The sequence below is a fragment of the Mustela lutreola genome, chromosome 12, assembly GCF_030435805.1.
Source record: "Mustela lutreola isolate mMusLut2 chromosome 12, mMusLut2.pri, whole genome shotgun sequence".
Lineage (NCBI taxonomy): Eukaryota > Metazoa > Chordata > Mammalia > Carnivora > Mustelidae > Mustela > Mustela lutreola.
Genome location: NC_081301.1, coordinates 13,253,221 through 13,274,341, shown reverse-complemented (window position 1 = coordinate 13,274,341; position 21,121 = coordinate 13,253,221). Strand labels below are relative to the sequence as shown.

Sequence of the window (21,121 nt, the reverse complement as noted above, 5' to 3'; positions counted from 1 at the left end):
AAGCATTAATCAATGAGCAAATGAATGAAAGACAACCAGGAAGTCCGCACCTTTATAGAGCAAGAGCTGTGGATCAGAGAGAAACACGGAGTGCCATCTCCATCATCCAGCTGCAGTGGTGACTAACTGGGGCAAGTTACTCAACCTGTTGTGCCTCACTTTCCTCATCTCGACAGGGTAGAGGGGAATAGTTGGAGTTACTAATGGTATCTACCTCCAAGGGTGTTGGGAGGATTCAGTGAGCTCCCACATAAAAGGCTTCGTTCAGGGTCTAGCACCTAGTAGGCAATATTAGTTCTAGCTGTGTAACCTTTCCAAACCTTGTGTTCTCATTTGTAGAGTGGGGATTTTATTTAATATTGTGGGGAGGATGAAGTGGTACAACATATAAAAGCCCTCAGCAGGGCACCTGGGGTCTCAGTCAGTTAAGTGTCTGCCTTCAGCTCAGGTCATAGGTCCTAGGATGGAACCCTGCACTGGGCTCCCTGCTTGGTGGGAAGCCTGCTTCTCTCTCCCCCTCTCCCTCTGCCCCTCCCCACCTGGTCATGCTCACCCTCTCAAATAAATAAAATCTAAAAAAAAAATAAAATAAAAATAAAGTCCTCAGCATAGTACCTGACTCATGGTAATGATATAAAAGAGAATCTATTGTATGTAATAATAATAAATATTACTTTATCCCCTTCCACAAAGTAAAGAATGGCCATTTTTTTTTAAGATTTTATTTATTTATTTGATAGACAGAGATTATAAGTAGGCAGAGTGGCAGGCAGGGAGAGAGGAGGAAGCAGGCTCCCTGCTGAGCAGAGAGCCCAATGTGGGGCTTGATCCCAAGACCCTGAGACCATGACCTGAGCCAAAGCAGAGGCTTTAACCCACTGAGCCACCCAGGTGCCTAAGAATGGCCATTTCTAAGAACAAACCTTTTCACCCCCCATTGCTAGTACATCAGTTGAGGCCTCCTCTCTCTCCTGAGCTGTTGCTACTCTGCACCTTAGGAGGAATGGGTGATGACACCTTGGAGGGGATTCTGGCCAACTGTTGCTAGGAGAGCACACGGGTTCCTTATTGTATGTTTCCTACAGCGACTGTCACAAACTACCACACACTAGGGAGTTTAAAACAGCAGAAATGTGTTCTTCCACAGTTCTGGACGTTAGGAATCTGAAATCAAGATGTTGGCAGGGCCTTGCACCCCCTGATAGTGGGCTGAATCCTTCTTCGCCTCTTCCAGCTTCTGGTGGTGGCCATGAATCCTTCCTCTTCCTTGGCTTGAAGCTACATCATTCTGATCTCTGCCTCTGTCATCATCTACATGGCATTCTCCCTCTGATGTGTCCATGTCCCTTATTCTTTTATAAAGACAGTTCATTCTGGATTAAAGGGCTCTCCTGCTCCGGCATGACCTCATCTTAATGGCATCTGCAAAGACTGTATTTCCAGATTAGGTCAAATTCACAGGTAACCAAAGGTTAGAACTGCAACATACCTTGTGTGCAAACATGGTTCAACCCACGATTTATTAAAAGATTTTCAAAAAATTTGAAATTTTATGAGCTCTTCCAACTTACTGACATCTATAATTTACATATCAATATATTAACGTGATTATAAGATTTTATTTCATTTGTTCATATACAATTAATGTAATATTATTATTTTAAATATATACATTCAAATTATATTAATAAATTATTGATTGACTTGTTCAAATTAATTATTTATAATCTGTTGACTGTTAGAACAGTTTAAGTCAAACAAAACTTTTCTGTGGACCTGACTGAAAGTGCTCCACAGAAGGTGCTCGGACCATCACTTTTCAATCCCTGGCTCATGGATTGTCAGGGTGGTCTTCCTACAAAGCAAATATGATGATATTACTCCCTCCATGAAGGCCAACAGCGGACGATGGCACCTTCCAGAGAATACTTCCAGCTACATCCTCCTGGTCTTCTTGGAAAACCTGTGCTCAGGTGTAACTCCCCCATCTTAACCAGACCCAGAACAAACCTTCCCTACTAGGTCTTCGCTTACGTGTTTCCTCCAGAAACAGTCCCCATCTTTCCCATTCCCCACCCACAACAACCCACCCCTGGGTTCTCTCTGCTACTCATCATTCAAGGCCCAGCTTAAAAGCCACTTCCTCCATGAAACCTGCAGACCCAGTAGGGTCCTCCCACCCTGGGGTTCTGTGCTACCTTACTTCTGCATTTGTAGCACCTTCCCCAGCTTTCTGGTATCATAGTGGGGTTGTACTACTAGCTGCTTCTACCACAAGGCTAGGAGCTCCTGGAAGTCAGGAACTTACCTTGGTAGTTGTATTAGTTCGCTGGAGCAGTGACAAAAATTCTTTGCTTGAGCAAACTTTAGTTAGCCTCTCGAACCTTCTCCTAGACCCACCTGTGCATTCCCTTACAGAATCCAGTTTTTGCAAGAACCCTGCTTAATGATTTTAGCAAGAACCCCCATCTCTTGAGACCTGATCACCCTCACTGTCTGACCAGATTCCTTGTCCTCCACCATGCATCAAGTCATGTCCAAACACCAGGTCTGTCTTCAGTTAAAATTCTCTTAGGTCAATTTAGCCAGTACCTACCCCCAACCCCATCCCTGATGTTTCCTCTTAGTAATTTTCCATCCCCTGACCCCCGCTACTCCCTGGCAACAAATTCCTAGTAGCCAATGCTATGCTTGGAGTTGAGCCCATCTCTCTTTCCCACTCCCATCACAGCCCCTATACCTAACGCTATAGTCCAGAATAAAACCGGCCTTACCATTGTGAACAGGTGTCATTGAATATTTTTTTTCATTAGCATATGCCATAACAAACATCCCAGACTGGGTGGCTTAAACATCAGAGATTTATTTCTCACAATTCTGGGGACTGGAAGTTCAAGGTCAAGGTTTGAGGGCGTTGGTTTCTTCTGAGGCCTCTTTCCTTGGTTCATAGATGCCCATTTTCTCCCTGTGTCTTCACGTGTTCTTCCCTGTGTGTGTCTGTGTCCCAGATTTCCTCTGCCTGTAAGAACACTAGTCATGTTGGATTAGAGCCCTTCCCAATAACCTCATTTTAGCTTAATTACCTCTTAAACATCTTATCTCCAAAACCAGCCACATTCTGAGGTACTGATGTTAGGACTTCCAACATATGATTGGGGCTAGGACGCAATTCAGCCCATGACTGTTGTTTAAAAAAAATTTTTAGTAGCCCAAATAATATAGAAATTTATTATTATTACTACTACTATTACTACTACTAGTACCTCAAACAATCCAGGTAAAGCTAAACTCCCTGTTTCCCTACCTGCCTCCACCCAATGGTTAACACTGCTACCAGATCTATTTCCTATTTGTTTTGTTTTGTTTGAAGACTTTATTTACTTGTCAGAGAGGGAGAGAGAAAGAGAGAGACAGGCAGAGGGAGAAGCAGACTTCCCACTGAACAAGGAACCTGATGTGGGGCTCGATCTCAGGACCCCCGGATCATGACCCAAGCCAAAGGCAGATGCTCAACCAACTGAGCCACCCAGGTGTCCCTACCAGATCTATTTCTAAGCCTTTATATGTGGGTGCATATTCATGAAGATATAGCTTCACTGTTTTTAATTTTACATAAATAAGATCATATTTTCTGCTTTGTTTTGCAAATCCTCATTTTTAAAAAGATTTTATTTATTTATTTATTTATTTATTTATTTGACAGAGAGAGAGAGAGAGCGAGCGCACAAGAGGAAACACAAGCAGGGGGTGGGGGAGAGGGAGAAGCAGGCTTCCTGCCAAATAGGGAGCCCGATACAAGGCTGGATCCCAGGACCCTGGGATCCCAAGCTGAGCCGAAGGCAGACGCTTAACGACTGAGCCACCCAGGCGCCCCTTCCTTTTATTTTTTAATGTGTGTATCTATCCCATCTCTGCCCTGACCCAGGGATTAAGCATGTTCAGAACATTTGTTGAAATATTGAAAAGAATGAAGGCCTGGAGCATAGGTCTGCTGTGAATTTTCTGGCAGTCGCCTAATGTTATAGAGTCTCATTTTCCTTTATGTCAAGTGGAGGACAGTAATCATAATACTTAGCTCCTCACTGGTTGGCATTAAGCAGTTATCCTTCGCCTTAGTACTCTGCTGGTGCTGTCCGAACATCCATCCCGCATGACCACGAGAAGTCCAATATCCTTATTCAGTTTCACTTCCTTGACATTTCTGAGAACCCAGGGAGCACTTCCATTTTCCACAAATCCATCCTGCTGGGTAGATCGTTTCTGCAGACCCAGTGGCCTGCAGCTCTTCTCTTTGCTCTTCTTTGCTCAAGCAGAGACCCAGACTACTAACTCAGTTCCCCAAAACACACCAAACACTAGCTTAAGGAGTTTTATGAATGCCTCCCTGATAGCATCCTTACCATCCTCATCATTATCACCACTACTATCTCTTACAGAAAATTCTGGATTCATTTCTACAAACATACCCCTTTTGTGGGTGAGGAATTGGGGGTTCAGAGAGGTAGAGGAGCTTTCCCAAGGTCACTCAGCTAGTTGGTGGGAGAACAGGGTCCTGTCCACAGCATTTTCTAAAGTAGGGCTTGTATAGTGGAGGAACCACACCTCACTGAAGCTGTTTTACACAAAGGCATTAAGTAACTGAACCATACATGATCTCAGGGTGGTGGCATTGAGCCCCACATTGGGCTCTGTGCTCAGTAGGGACTCTGCTGGAAATTCTCTCTCCCTCTCTCTCTGCCCCTCCACCCCCAACATGCCCGCGCACACGTGCGCCACCCACACACACATGTGCGCGCGTGCTTGCGCGCGATCTCTCTCCTTCTCTCTCAAATAAATAAGGAAATCTTTGAAAAAAATAACAACCACATTGTAAGGCAGTTACTCTATTTTCCATTATCTTCCATTCCCTCTGATTAAATTCAGGAAAGCTCTCATCGTATCTGATTTCCTTGTAAAACTTCTCTAACATGTGCCAATCTCCCTTTTTAACAAAGAGAAAGCAGGCAACAGTATCTAGCTAGAATTTAATCACACTGTTTTGTTTTCCTTCTATTCATTTTTATGGAAATGATGTTGATTTCCCATCCACGTTGCCATATAAATGTCCTTGTTATTAAAAGTGAATAGACTTACAGAAAAATACCAAGTAAATAGTAGTGTAAGTAGTTCACTGAAATGGCAAAATTGTGCAATTTTGGGCCTCAAGGCTCGGGAACACTGCACATAATAATGAGGAACTTAAGATTGGATGCCAGAGTCCACTGCCTGGCCTGGCCTCCTTGGTCCCAGAGGTGGTGGGGCAGGCAGGGGGGTGACGGCTCTCTCCCCAGTTCTTGGCAGGGACCATGAGGAGAGGCCCCTCACCCCAGTCCAGCTCCAGCCCCAAGAAAAGCCCCTTGACATCACAATACTCCAGACCCACCAGGAGCCTAGCCCTTCCTTTATGCTGCCTTATTATCCTAAAGGGCTCCATTTCAAGAGGAATCTCCATCTCTCTTCACATAACAAATATCTCCTAACACTGTTTTTCCTCAAAAAAAAAAAAGTGCAGCCAATTTTTCCCTTGACTGCAATTTAAATGGCAGGCAGCTTTGCAATGGCAATTTATTAAAGGTCTGTAAAGTCTTAGATCACAAGAATAGCCTCCCGTGCCTGGCCCAGCCCCCAGATGGGGAGGGGTATGCTAACACCCTACCCCACCCCCAACCCCAATTGTAAATAAATACTCCTCCTAAAGCCCAGCTCTTGCAGTGACCTTGGCCCTGGCTTGTTCTGTTCAACATGCCCACTCTTTATGGGCCAGTCTTCTTGGCTTCTGGACCATCAGTCCAGTCTGGTGAGGGAGAAGCTCATTGGGCCAGGACTTGGGGTGCTGGGGTCCTAGTACTAGAATGATCCTTAATTTGCTTTGTGACCTTTGCTGTTTCCCTCCCCTCCCCAGGCTTGTTTTCCTATCAGTGTTAAGAAGGGGTCAGAGTCTCTTCCAGGGCTGATTTTCTTTTGGCTGTGTCTTGAGGCTGAATTAATTGACCAGCTCAAGATCAAAGAGCCTGAAAGAGCCAGCAGTGAGGTCCAAGCCTCAGACTTGACCACCCGCAGGCCAGCCAAGAAGAAGACTTTGAGACTTTGCCACTTCAGATGGTTTGTGGCCCGTGTGTTCTATCTCAGGAAAAACCGGTCTGCTGGGGACCAAGCTGGTCTCTTCACTTGCCAAGGGGTTTCCTTACCTCAATAACTACTCCTATTTTATTTTATTTTTTTAAAGATTTATTTATTTATTTATTTATTTGAAGACAGAGATCACAAGTAGGCAGGGAGGCAGGCAGAGAGAGGAGGAAGCAGACTTTCCGCGGAGCAGAGAGCCTGATGCGGGGCTCGATCCCAGGACTCTGGGATCATGACCTGAGCTGAAGGCAGAGGCTTTAACTCACTGAGCCACCCAGGCGCCCCTCAATACCTGCTCCTACAGTGAGGAAGCTGTTCTCACTTGACCTCTTATAACTCTCCTCCCTTCCCAAATGACTGGTTCCAGCAGGAGAATTTTCTGTTTAGTCTTTATAAAATGGATGTTCTGCATGAAAATGTTTGGACAACATAGAAATGTTTGGACATTATAGAAATGTATAAAGAAGAGACTCAGAGTCAACTGAAATATTATTTATTTACCCCTGTCTGAGACATTCTTTTTTTTTTTCCAAGATTTTGTTTTTAAATAACCTCGACAACCAATGTGAGACTCAAACTCACAACCCTGAGTTCAAGAGTTGTACACTCCACCTACTGAGCCAGCCAGGTGCCCCCCTCCCTGAGATATTCTTCATAAACATTTTTGTGTTCATCCTTCCAGGCTTTCTCTAAAAATAAAAAGACATGTATCTGTATAATGAGGAGAGGATCAGACTAGAAATAGTGTTACAATTTTTTTAAAGGCAATATTATGACTCATACAAATATAAAAGGAACACTTGTCAAAGATTTTATTTAACTCAAAATTAATAAAAGAACCAGTAGTAAACTAAAACCATTTCAAAGGAGAATCATATATATCGAGATCTGGATCTACATATAGATCTGGATAATAACTTTGCATTAGTTATTATCTTTAGGGCAATAAAGTTATTGTCTTTAGGGCAATAAAGTGGTATGTGGAATTGTCTCTTAAACTGTACATTTACAGGACAAGATCAATTTGCGTTTCTGCAAGCAAGAATAATTTGTATTACCATCACTTTTCTGTAACTTACAGGGTTGTGAAATAGTCTGATTAAAGACAATGAAAGATTCAGACCTCTGTAAAGTCAGGTAACCCCTAAAGATAACACCCAACATGTCATGGAAACAACACTCAAAAAACTTACAAAATTTTCACCTAAACATATGTTATGGTTATAATAGCTTATATGTTGGGGGTGCTCACTATGTGCCAGACACTGTTTTAAGTGCTTTTATAGTATTACCTCATTTAACCCTCACAACAAGACTATGAGGTAGACTCTATTGTCACATCATTTTTACTAATGAGAAAACTCAGATACAGACATGTTAAGTCACAATGTCACACAGCTAGGAAGTGGGGAAGCCAGAATTCAAACCCCTGTTAAAGAACAAAAGTTGAGGGGCGCCTAGGTGGCTCAGTGGGTGGTTAAAGCCTCTGCCTTCGGCTCAGGTCATAATCTCAGGGCCCTAGGTTTGAGCCTGGCATTGAGTCCTGCATTGAGCCCCGCATTAGGCTCTCTGCTCAGTGGTGAGCCTGCCTCCCCCTCTCTCTACCTGCCTCTCTGCCTACTTGTGATCTCTCTGTCAAATAAATAAATAAATAATCTTGAAAAAAAAAAGAACAAAAGTTCAACCAAGTAAATTTTAAAGACTGAATTAGCTTTATGAGTTGATTCATGAATTGGGCAGCTTCACATCTAGCAAGTAGAAGGGCTCTCCAAAGGAAGACAGAAAGGGAAAGGTTGTTAAATGCAGGGCAAGGAAGTCATAAACAGAGGAAAGGATTATTTTGGGTGAGGTCACCTTCCTTTGAGGACAAAAGGGTCTTATTAGGTGGATTACTTCATCTTGTTTTGGGGGATGGAGAGGGCCCATGTGACAGATTACCTTATTGGTGCTGACCATACGATTCTTTTTTTTTTTTTTTTTTTTAAGATTTTATTTATTTATTTGACAGAGAGGGAGAGAGATCACAAGCAGACAGAGAGGCAGGCAGAGAGAGAGGAGGAAGCACGCTCCCTGCTGAGCAGAGAGCCCAATGTGGGGCTTGATCCCAGGACCCTGGGATCATGACCTGAGCCAAAGGCAGAGGCTTAAACCACTGAGCCACCCAGGCACCCCAACCATACGATTCTTGACTGACCAGTTAGGACTATCTCTGGGGGAGGTCAAGGCCGCTATGAGGTTAGGTACTAAGCCCCAGATTGGTGACATGTCCGAGCATCACTGACTGTTTTGGGCATGCAGTTTTCTTTTTAACACCCTTAACTATGACAGTATATTATCATTTATCCAACTTCTGATTGATGGACACTTGGGTTGTTTCCAGTTGTTGTTTTTTTTTTCTTCTTAATGATGAATATTTCAGTGAATATCTTTATCTCATTTTCTACTTTTCAGAATTCCTCCAAGTGGAATAGCTGGGTTCAAGAATATGTGCATTTTGTGGCCAAGTTGCCCTCCAAAAAGGGGAATCAATTTACACTCCCATTAGCAGCCAACTTGGGAGAGTGTATTTTCCTACATCTTTGCCAACAATGAGTAAGTACATCAATCTTTTCAGTATTTGCCTGTCTGATAGATGTTAAAAAAAAAAAAAAGAGGAAAAAAGTTTCTTAATCTTATTTTAATTGACACTTCTTTTTAAGGCAAGAATCCTTCAGGACTCTTTTAGATTGACAATGATCAGTGTCAGAGATCACTTTGCACTCTCTGTCTCTTTGACCCCTTAGCATACAGTTTTGAACGCAGAGTGAGGAAAGGACCTGTCCAAGGCCATCCTGTGAGTCAGGAATGGTCCTGGGACTCTCCTCAGGATTTCTGATTTCTTTCAGAAATAAATACAGCCTCTCTTATGAACCTCCCTGACACCAGTGTTGGTTTTCGTCTGAATGCCAGAGAGGGTGACGGGGACGCATCAGAAGTACGTCCTTTGGGTTAGTCAGTCAATGGAGATGATATAATTCGGTAGGCCATTTGGAAAAAAAAAAAAAAAAACAAACCACAAAAAATCTGAATTCCTACCTTACTACAAATGGACCAAACACTTAAATGTAGAAAAAAAAGAAGCTGGGGTGCCTGAGCAGCTCAGTTGGTTAAGCCTTTGCCTTTGGCTCAAGTCATGATCCAAGTCTTGACATTGAACCCTAAGTCTAGCTCCCTGCTTCTCCTTTTCCCTCTGCCCCTCCCTCTGGCTTGTGTGTGCACTCTGTCTCTCAAATAAATAAATAAAATCTTTTAAGAAAAAGGTAAAATCAATAAGTACACTATAAGAAAAATATGAATGAATTAGTTCTATGACTTACTTTTTTTTAGTTCTATGATTTATAAAAACAAATCCTAAAGAAAGGTGTAACAAATTTAACTACTAAATGCTTTAAAACATCTGCGTAGCAAAATCAACAACAAACCACCACAAATGAGTTTGAAAGACAAAAGGAGAATGTACACGAGATCCCACTTTTTTAAACAAAGAATGCACATCAGAAATCACTTAGGCACTTACCAACTGTTAGACCCGTTATAAGACGGAAAGACAATGCCTGTGAATGTGGCTTGGACAAAGGCATTTTTCCTCAATGCAGGCATGGTTGTTGGACTGCCTTCTTGCTCTTTCTGATTTCCAGTGATACGTTCAAAATCTGTGGAAAAGCATCAGACAAGGGTATAGGCATGAAGGGCGCTATGGGGGCATCTTTGCAAAAAACCACACTAGATTTGAATCCTGTCTCTACTGGCATTTGTCAGTCCATTGGCAGGATGTGCGACATCCCTTATCTCTTCATTTCTAAAATGGGGCTAGTGATAACCACATCTCCGAGTGTCTCTGAGGAATCAATAAGATGATAGATGTGGACGACCTGGCACAGAGCCTGGCACTTATTAGACAATTAAAAAAAAATGTGTGTGTTCCCTTCCCATTTCCTTCTCTGAGAACCGACAGAGATTTCCTGGACTCATCAATTCATTCATTCAACAGTGTTTATTTCATCCCTGTGCATGCTGGACACCGTGCAGGTGCCGGGAAAACCAGTGTGAATGTGAGAGAAGCAGTTCTCTTCCTCTTGGAGTTTATAGTCTAACGGTGACACTGGACATGGAACAGATAATTTTGCAAAAATGAATACTTTATGGCAGAAGCAGAGCTTTGGAGAAAAGAACCCCAGAATGCAGCAGGAGCCTTGGGGATGTTCAGGAAAGGCCTCTGGGGAAGGGATCTGAGGGATGGGGGGAAAGTAGATTGGTTGGAGCTGAGGAAAACTCTGGAGCGGCCTGAACAAGGTGGACCAAAGTTACCTAGAGAAACCAAAGGAAGGCCAGTGTGACTGAAGCCTGGGCAAGGCATTCTCAGCTTGAGAATTCCAATTTTCACATCCCAGACAAAAGTTCATCCTAGTTAAATTGTAGAATACCCAACCAGTGCTACAGAGAATTTCTGGTGTGAAACCACCCCCCCACCCCCACCCCTATCCCACCATTTGGTGGCCAGAAATGTGAGAAGTGTTCAGTGTGAGTCCTAAAGGAGACACACGGGACTCAGCGGAGTTTTTCTTACACAACTTGGTTAATGTGGTGTCCACGAGATGGTTTTCATTGTAAAGGTGCATTTTCTTTCTGGAATTAATAAGTGATTTCTGGGGAGATACTTTAAAACTATGTGACTACTCCTCCATTCCCCAACAATTTTTCACCAATGGTTTTTCACATCCATGCATGATCTTACCTGGATCGATTATTACTATGGTGATTACAAAATGATGATTTCCTAATTTCTTTTACATTTATTAGCTGACAATCTTCTATATAGTAGAACTCTTTCCATTCAAATGGAGAGAGCTTATTTTGTCTTTTTTTTTTATTAGAGTGTTGTTATGCACTTATGGATTACTTTTTTATTTAATGTGTAGCAGTCCTTTATCACCATTATTCATTTTGATGTTCAAATTGTCCCAGATTTGACCAGTGGGAACTGCATGGAGGCAGCTCCTGTGTGCTGTGATAGGTCCCAATAGCTTTTAGCACTTGCTTTGCTTTGTGGCACAAGAAGATATTCTCGGTCTGCTTTACCTTTTTAAATTTGTATTTATTTATTTTTTAAAAAATTTGGAATTGAAAGTCTTGAGCTTGATTAGGATTTCACAAAAACTGTGAGGTGGCAAGCCACTTCACCTCTCTGGGCCTTCTTTTTTTCCTATTTAAAAAAGGGTAGGGGCGCCCGGGTGGCTCAGTGGGTTAGGCCTCTGCCTTCGGCTCAGGTCACCAGAGTTTTGGGATCAAGCCTCGTATCAGGCTCCCTGCTCTGTGGAGAGCCTGCCTCTCTGCCTACCTGTGATCTCCGTCTGTCAAATAAATAAATAAAATCTTAAAAAAAAAAAAAAAAAAGCAAAGGGTAAACGTTATTGTACCCCTCCTTTAACACATGATTAATTGGCAGTTCAGAGCCACTGAGCAGCAAATCAGGGATTCCATCCAGCTCTGCCAGACGTTCGGGCCTGTCCTCTTTCCTTTAGGTCATAGATTTTTAGAAGAGCAAGTGAGAATATGACAGTATTCTGCAAAGCTACAGGACCCTATGAAAGGAAAAGAACATGATCAACAGCATAATAACATTCCTTCCATGGAGAAGGTCATTGGGAGGAGAGCAGGAAGCTTTGGGTTTTTTTGTTTTTGGGGTTTTGGGTTTTTTTGTTTTTTTTTTTTGCCTTTTTTTCTATCCTCAAGATAATTTGTGAGTATTAGGCTGACATTATCTACCATAGACTTCTACACTTGAAACAATAACTAGGTGAAGGTAGCCAAGATCCAAGCCAGCCCAAAATCAAATACCTCAACTGAGAATGCCAATAAGATAAGCTCTTTGAAACTGTAGGCTACCTGAGACACTGTTTTTTGGGGTTATTTATTTTATTTATTTTATTATTTTTCAGAATGTTATTAAGTTTTTTGTTTTAATTCCAATGTAGTTAACATACAGTGTTATATTAATTTCAGGTGTCCAATGTGGTGATTCAACAATTCCGTACATTGCTCAGTGCTCGTCATGATCAGTGTACTCTTAATCCCCTTCACCTCGTTCACCAATCAGCCCCCCACCTTCCCTCTGGCAACCATCAGTTTCTTCTCTATAAGTGTCTGTTTCTTGGGTTGTCTCTCCCTCTCTCTTCTCTCCCCTTTCTTTGTTTTGTTTTTTAAATTCCACACAAATGAAATCATGGGATTTGTCTTTCTCTGACTGACTTATTTCACTTAGCATTATACTCTCTAGCTCCATTTATATTGTTGCAAATGGCAAGATTTCATTCTTTTTCTGGCCAAGTAATATTCCATTGTGTATATATACACCATATCTTCTTTATCCATCCATCTCTTGATGGTCACTTGGGCTGCTTCCATAGTTTGGCTATTATAAATAATGCTTCAATAAACATAAGGGGTGCATATATCCTTTGGAATTAGTGATTTTGTATTCTTTGGGTAAATGACCCATAGTGCAATTACTGGATTGTAGGAGTTCTCTTTTTAATTTTTTGAGGACCCTCCATACTGTTTTCCACAGTGGCTGCCCCAGTTTTCATTCCCACCCACGGTGCAAGAGGGTCGCTTTTTCTTTACGTCCTTACTGACATTGTTTCTTGTGTTTTTGATATTAGCCATTCTGACAGGTGTGAGGGGGTATCTCACTGTGGTTTTAATTTGCATTTCCCTGATGATGAGTGCTGCTGAGCATCTTTTCATGTGTCTGTTGTCCATCTGTATGTCTTCCTTGGAGAAGTATCTGTTCAAGTCTTCTGCCCATCTGTTAACTGGATTATTTAGGCTTTTTGGTGTTGAGTTATATAAATTCTTTATCTATTATAGCTACTAATCCTTTATCAGATAGGTCATTTGTAAATATCTTTTCCCATTCTTTTAGTTTTGTTGACTGTTTCCTCCACTATGCAGAAGCTTTTTATTTTGACTGTTTCTAAGAGGGAAGAAGACTGGCATTTGCCAAAACCCAAAACCCAAACCCATAACTTCAGTGGGTATCAGACTTCCAGTCAATTCAGTTGAGAGCTTGATGGAGGGAGGGAAAGTGATCAAAAATGCTGGCAGATTTCTTAACTTTGGGTGGTCATGCAGCCAGGTATCAGCTGTACTACATTAGATAAAGGCTACTGGGATACTGTTAACAGTGCCTGCCCACCCTCTGTGTCCTGGAAAGAGAGAGACACAGGGAAACAGCATCACATATGGAATAAGGACTTGGAGTATGGATCACTTCCACAGGAGGGCAAGCAGTTATCTCCCAGTGAATCCTGTGAGCCATCCTAGTGTGGTTTAAGGTCAGCTGTCCTGGGTCATGGGCAGGATCTGTTAGGCAGACAATGAATCCTGTGGGCATTAGGCCATTCCCACTTTTGCTGTGAAGTGAATTCCTTAATAAGAGGTAGTGTCATGCCATGACTGGGTGAAAAGCTTTCCAGAAGCCCATTGGCTATGGTGATGGCAGAGCCAAAAAGTACTGGGAAAGCAAATCCAAATAAAAAATAAATGTAAAATATTCCTGTAAGAACAATTCACTTGCTCCAGATGGATTTAATTATTGGCTGAGCAACAGGCAGGCATCAGGCATGAGGGACAGTGTTAGCTTCCTTCTCCAAGAGAAGAGGAGTACATAGGAAAGACTGCAGACAGAAGACAGTTAGTGGGTTCAGATTCTCTGGGTCCTCTGAGACCTCCAGATAACTGCATCTTTTCATGAAAGAAACCTGGCAAAATCACGTGGTCATCTGACATTGACACTCAGCAACTCCCAGAATCTGAGTTTGGCTTCCAGCTGTCTTAAGCCCATGACTCTGATGAAAGATTTTTCACTTGGCTGCAGAAATGCTCCGAATGTCAGGCTGTGCCATGTGGTATACATCTTAAGACTTGAGCTTGTCATTCTCTCAGTTGAAGATACCTAATGCCTTTGGAAGCGGACTCCTTGCCGGTTTTAGTATCATGCATCTCCCTTTTAGGTTGCTGAGAGTTTGGCTTCAGCTTGTAAAAAGTCCCAAGAGAAAAAAGTCTGGATATTTTATATAAATGGACTCACACTTAAAAAAAAAGAAATCCCCAAGAGACCACTGTTCCATGAGCTACCACTAGTTCCCATTCTGGAATACGAGCAGGATTCCCACTGGGTTGCATGTCAGCTCAGCTCCATAACCATGGATCCATCAGAGCTAAAGCTAAGCTCCCAATAAAAAGAAAAAGTAGAGCAGGCCTATTTCCCCTTGACGTGAGTGGTCCAGAGCAACTGGGAGTCTTCCCTTTTTGCCATGCACTCTTCCATGTTGGCAGGGTTTTCTTTTGCACAGATGAAGCCCTTGCATCTGGGTTCTTTTCTTTCTTTCTTTCTTTCTTTTTTAGATTTTATTTATTTATTTGGCAGAAAGAGAGAGAGAGAATGAGAGATCACAGGTAGGCAGAGAGGCGGGCAGAGAAAGAAAGGGGGAAAGCAGGCTCCCTGCTGAGCAGAGAGCTCAATGTGGGGCTCAATCCCAGGAACCTGGGATCATGAACTGAGCTGAAGGCAGAGGCTTTAACCCACTGAGCCATCCAGGCGCCCCGTGCATCTTGGTTCTAATTGGAAAGAAAGGAAAGAGTGGAGGTGACTTGGGCTGTCTGGGTGGCTCAATTGGTTTAGCATCCAACTCTTGGTTTTGGCTCAGGTCATGATCTCAGGGTTGTGAGATGAAGCCCCAAGTCGGGCTCTGGGCTCAGTTCAGGGTCTGCTTGAGATTCTTTCCCTCTCCCTTTTCCTCCTGCTCTGCTCCTGCTTGCACACGCTCTCTCCCTCTCAAATAAATAAATAAGATCTTAAAAAAAAAAAAAAAAAGATTGAGGGAGTCTTGGTAGATATCTTAGAGCTCAGACCCAGCAATGCCACATATCACTGTCACTAACATCCCACTGGGGAGAAGTTAGATACAAGGACACTCTGGCCGCAGAGAAAACTGGCAAAGATGATCCAGTGAGGCAGTGATGTGCCTGGCTAGAAGGATACTTGTAGGCAAAAAAGGGGAGAAGCGTTTTGGTGAGCACCTAGCAATCTGCCATACATCATTAGAAATGGTCTATATTTCCTTGAGGATCAGTATATGTTTTCTAGGTCTGCCAGGACAAAGTACCAGAAACTTGAGAAATACATTGTCTCACATTCTGGAGGCCAGAACTCTGAAGTCAACCCGTTTGGAAGGGCCATACTCCCTCTAAAGGTGCTAGGAAGGAGCTATTCTTTATATCTCTTTCCTAGCATCTGGTCATTGCCGGGAGGGTTGTTTTTGTTTGTTTGTTTGTTTGTTTGTTTGTTTTGCCTTAGAGATACATCACTCTAATTCTCTGTCTTGATATGGCCTTCTCCCTGTGTGTCTCCATATTGTCTTCCTTTTACATGTGCCTATCTCTGTGTTCCAATCTTCTCTTATTAGGGACACCAGCCATGTTGGATTGGGGTCTACCCTCTGAACTTATTTTGAGCTTGATTGCCTCTGGAGAGACCCTATTTCCAAATAAGATCATGTTTGGAGACGCTGTTGTTAAAATGTCCTTCCTGTCTTTCTTTCTTTTTTTCTTTCTTTCTGGTGGGCGTGGGCAGGAGACACAATTCAACCCACAGCAGGATGATTGTCTGTAACAGATTCTTGGGCACCAATACCTGTACCATTTGTAATAGAAGCAAACTTAAGCAAATAAAGAGAATGTACAGGAAGGATATTGGGTAGCTCCTAGAACCAAAGGAGAACTTGAACAAACAGGCTTTGGGAAGGATAGAAATCTGGACAACTCCAGGGAAAAACTCATGAATATCTCTTTAGGGCCTGCCTTCTCAATGACTTTATTCCAATGGCCTTCATGCCAGGTGTTCCTTCTCTCAAGATACCAATTCTTAGACGAGTCAGTTGGGTCAGCCTGTGGTGGAAGCAGGGCCTCTTTAGGGCCATGTGAATTAGATTGGGTGATGGACAGTCTTGGCAGGACCTCACGGATTGCAGGAGGGACTGTTCCCCAAAAGAAAGAGAGGAGTAGCTTCTAAAAAATGGGGGAAATGATGTGTTGTGCAGGCAAAACCACAGCTGTTTGCTACACATTGTAATTCATTTGAGAAAGATTTTTCAGCTCAGGCAGTTATATTTCTAAATATTTTGGCACTTAAAGGAGCCATTTAGTCATCTGGAAAATGCAGGGCTCTGGAAAAATGCAGTGTCATGTGATAAAAGGAGTGTTCATGGTGGAATCAGGAGAACAGGTTTTGGGTTTTTTGTTTTTTGGTTTTTTAATAATTTGCATTTGGAATAATTCTATCCTTAGAAGTAGAGATCAAGAAAAGCTCTTAGAAACAAGAATGTTGGGGCACCTGGGTGGCTCGGTGGGTTAAGCCGCTGCCTTCGGCTCAGGTCATGATCTCGCGTCCGGGGATCGAGTCCTGCATCGGGCTCTCTGCTCAGCAGGGAGCCTGCTTCCTCCTCTCTCTCTCTCTGCCTGCCTCTCTGCCTACTTGTGATCTCTCTCTGTCAAATAAATAAATAAAATCTTTAAAAAAAAATAAACAAGCATGTTCAACCAAGTATCAAGTTACTAAATGGAAATAAAAATCATGTAATAAAAATCAACTAGAAGAAAGCATAATATGACACAGAAACATATAGATCAATGGAACAGAATAGAGAGCCCAGAAACAGACTCTCAACTCTATGGTCAACTAATCTTCAACAAAGCAGGAAAGAATGTCCAATGGAAAAAAGACAGTCTCTTCAACAAATGCTGTTGGGAAAATTGGACAGCTACATGCAAAAAAATGAAACTGAACCATTTCCTTACACCACACACAAAACTAGACTAATAATGGATGAAAGACCTCAATGTGAGACAGGAATCAATCAAAATCCTTTAGAATACAGGCAATAATCTCTTCATCCTCAGCTGTAGCAAGTTCTTCCTAGAAACATCACCGAAGACAATGGAAGGAAGGTCAAAAATCAACTATTGGGACTTCATCAAGATCAAAGGTTTTTACACAGCAAAGGAAAGAGTCAACAAAACCAAAAGACAACTGACAGAATGGGAGAAGATATTTGCAAATGACATACCAGATAAAGGGCTAGTATCCAAAATCTATAAAGAACTGATCAAACTCAACACCCAAAGAACAAATAATCCAATCAAGAAATGGACAGAGAACATGAACAGACATTTCTGCAAAGAAGACATCCAGATGGCCAATAGACACGTGAAAAAGTGCTCCACATCACTCAGCATCAGGGAAATACAAATCAAAACCACAATGAGATACCACTTCACTCCAGTCAGAATGGCTAAAATTAACAAGTCAGGAAATGACAGATGCTGGCAAGGATGAGGAGAAAGGGGAACCTCCTACACTGTTGGTGGGAATGCAAGCTGGTGCAACCACTCCGGAAAACAGCATGGAGGTTCCTCAAAAAGTTGAGAATAGAGCTACTCTACAACCCAGCAATCACACTACTGGGTATTTACCTTAAAGATACAAATGTGGTGATCCGAAGGGGCACATGCACCTGAATGTTTATAGCAGCACTGTCCACAGTAGTCAAACTATGGAAAGAACCTAGATGTCTATCAAAAGATGAATGGATAAGAAGATGTGGTAGGTAGATAGATAGATAGATATAGATAGATAGGAATACTATGCAGCCATCAAAAGAAATGAAATCTTGCCATTTGCAATGACATGGATGAAACTAGAGGGTATTTTTTAAAAGATTTTATTTATTTATTTGACAGACAGAGTTCACAAGTAGGCAGAGAGGCAGGCAGAGAGAGAGGATTAAAGCAGGCTCCCCACTGAGCAGAGAGTTGGATTCGGGGCTCGATCCCAGGGTCCTGGGATCATGACCCAAGCTGAAAGCAGAGGCTTTAACCCACTGAGCCATCCAGGTGCCCTGAAACTAGAGGGCATTATGCTGAGTGAAATAAGTCAGTCGGAGAAAGACAATTATCATATGATCTCCCTGATATGAGGAATTTGAGAGGCAGAGTCTGGGGTTTGGAGAGCCGGGAAGGAAAAAATGAAACAAGAAGGGATCGGGAGGGAGACAAACCATAAGACACTCTTAATCTCACAAAACAAATTGAGGGTTGCTGGGGGGAGGGGGGTATGGAGAGGGTGGTTGGGTTATGGACACTGGGGAGGGTATGTGAAATGGTGAGTGTTGTGAAGTGTATAAGCCTGATGATTCTCAGACCTGTACCCCTGGGGCAAATAATACATTATATGTCAATAAAAATAATTAATAAAAAAAAGTGTAACAGAATTGAAGATGCTATTCAAATCAGCTACCAAGGCAGTTTGTAAAGGAAAAACTCAGCAAAAATGCAAATGGTCTCTATTAAGAAAAAAACAAAAACAAAAACAAAAAAACATTAGATTCTACTCAGAGGCATAAAAAAATGAAGGATGGGAAGACTTGAGATTTTAAAGATGTCATTTCTCATCAAGTTGATTTATGCAGTGTAAAAATCTCAGCTAAAAAAAATAATCACCTCAGCCAATCAAAATCTTAATGTTTTTATACTTGAAAAGAAGAGCCTAAAATTCATAGGAAAATGTCAGACCCTCATTGCCAGCAAGTTCCCTCCCAAGGAACAAGCCCCAAATTTTGATTCTGGCTCTAACACTGAATGATCTTGGAGACTTCAGGCAAGTAATATAACCTTTGGGGGCTCTTAATTTCCTCCTCTGTGAAGTAGAATAATCATATTTTCCTCCTCCAGAGATCTGTAGCAAGGATCATATGAGACAAAGTATTTGAAAGTGTTTTATAAATTGTAAGGCACTCTTCATGTTGTAACTGTGATTTAAAAAAATTTTTTTTTTACCCTCCAATGATGTTGGATCAATGTGACAATCATAGTTACTCTCATTTTGGAAAAAAAAAAAAAAAAAACCCAAACACCGTTTCTCTTATTAAACTCCGTTACATGATGATTGGTAAATACTGGTTCCTGTGGTAGTGTGAGAAAAGTTAATGTGAGCCTGGGTCATATTAACTGAACAAGATGCCTGTGCCTCCCAGTGCCTCCCTTTTCTCCACCCTTTGACTCTAAATGAACACTTAGACAGCTTTGGACTTTGTGAGTTTGAGAGAAAAAACTTTGGAGTCTTTACAGATCTCAGTTTGAACCCTGGTGCCAGCATTAGCTTCGAATAATTCACCCTTTCTTTTCCTGGGTTTCAAAATCTATCAGATGGGGATGATAATTCACCAAGAAGACCTGAGGATTAAATGTGATCATAAATACAAAGTGCTTAAAACATAATAAATGCTTGATAACTGGTAGCTGTTGTAATTGCAATTCTTCTTCTTATTATTGTTATTATTATTACTACTACTACTACTACCTCTAAGGGCATTTGCAGCTCTGAAAGTCTAGGATACTATATCAGAGAAAAGCTAAAACAGGAAGAAAACAGAAGATTCCCTTAATAGGACTTGAGTTCGTATTGCACGTAGGACATTTTTCTGGAAGACAGGCTCTGTTCACAGGGCCTTATATAACCTTGGTGACTCACAACCGGAGTTCAGCTGGGCCCTGCCCCCTCTGAAAAAAGAGGAGAGAGGAAGGCAAAGCCATTTGGTGTCAAACAGAGGAAAACCCTGGTTGGGCCAGGGCATCAGGTGCAGCTAATGGCCTCTCAGAGAATCTACTCCAGTTAGATTTTTAAATTCTTACAAAATGGGGGCGCTTGGGTGGCTCAGTTGGTTAAGCATCCAACTCTTGGTTTCGGCTTTCAGGTTGTGATCTCAGGGTCATGGGATCAAGCCCTACTTTGAGCTTGTGCTCCACGTGGATTCTGCCCAAGATTCTCTCTCCCTCCCTCTCAGCCCTTCCCTGCCTTGTGTTTGAGCATGCTCTTTCTCTCTCAAATAAATAAATAAAAACTTTTTTTAAAAATCCTGTAAAATGTATATTGAACAGAGGGATTTTCTTTTTCTGCAAAAAAAAATTTTTAAGGGGCACCTGGGTGGCTCAGTGGTTAAGCCACTGCCTTCAGCTCAGGTCATGATCTCAGGGTCCTGGGATCGAGCCCTGCATCGAGCCCTGCATCGGGCTCTCTGCTCAGCAGGGAGCCTGCTTCCTCCTCTCTCTCTCTCTCTGCCTGCCTCTCTGCCTACTTGTGATTTCTCTCTGTCAAATAAATAAATAAAGATTTTATTTTTAAGTAGTCTCTACACCCAACATTAGGCTGGAACTCACAACCCTAGTCTCAAGAGTCACATTCACTACTGACTGAACCAACCAGCTGCCCTTCTGCAAATGATTTTTGAGGTAGGTACCATTGGTTGGCCAACCCAAAGCTATAGCCCTCTCCTTCCTTGAGGGCAGAACCCTGGTGTTGGTCAGAAGTAGGCAACTGTGTGGCTCAGGAGAGAATGCTGCAGCCTTATGCCAAGGGGTAGGAGGAAGTTCGATCATTCTTGCCAGTGATTGGTTTAGGAAAGACCATGTGACACAATTCTGGACAATGAGATGTCCTGGCATGGCTGCTCTGGGGCCTCTGGGAAAATTTTCCTCATTCTTAAATAAAGGACATCCCTGCCCTTTTTTAAAAAATATTTATTTATTTATTTATTTGACAGAGATCAGAAGTAGGCAGAGAGAGAGGAGGAAGCAGGCTCCCCCTGGAGCAGAGAGCTCGATGTGGGGCTCAATCCCAGGACCCTGAGATCATGACCTGTGCCGAAGGCAGAGGCTTAACCCACTGAGCCACACAGGCACCCCCATCCCTGCACTATTGGTGGGACTACAAAAATAGTATAATCACCATGGAGGGTATTAGTCTTTAGCTGTCATGGTAACAAATAATCACAAACGTGGTGACTTATAACAACACAGA

At 42.3% G+C, this 21,121-nt stretch overlaps 1 long non-coding RNA gene across 3 annotated transcripts in view; it reads left to right on the top strand.

Annotated features, from left to right (window-relative positions):
* LOC131812292 (uncharacterized) overlaps nucleotides 1-21,121 on the top strand; it is a 41,721-nt gene that overhangs the window by 9,552 nt on the left and 11,048 nt on the right. For 2 of the 3 annotated variants that reach the window (XR_009346301.1, XR_009346303.1), the window contains exon 3: nucleotides 8,617-8,757. This is a non-coding gene — a long non-coding RNA (uncharacterized LOC131812292). Of the gene's footprint in view, nucleotides 1-8,616; nucleotides 8,758-12,207; nucleotides 13,486-21,121 lie in introns of those variants that run through there. The other variant, XR_009346302.1, reaches the window with a different exon arrangement.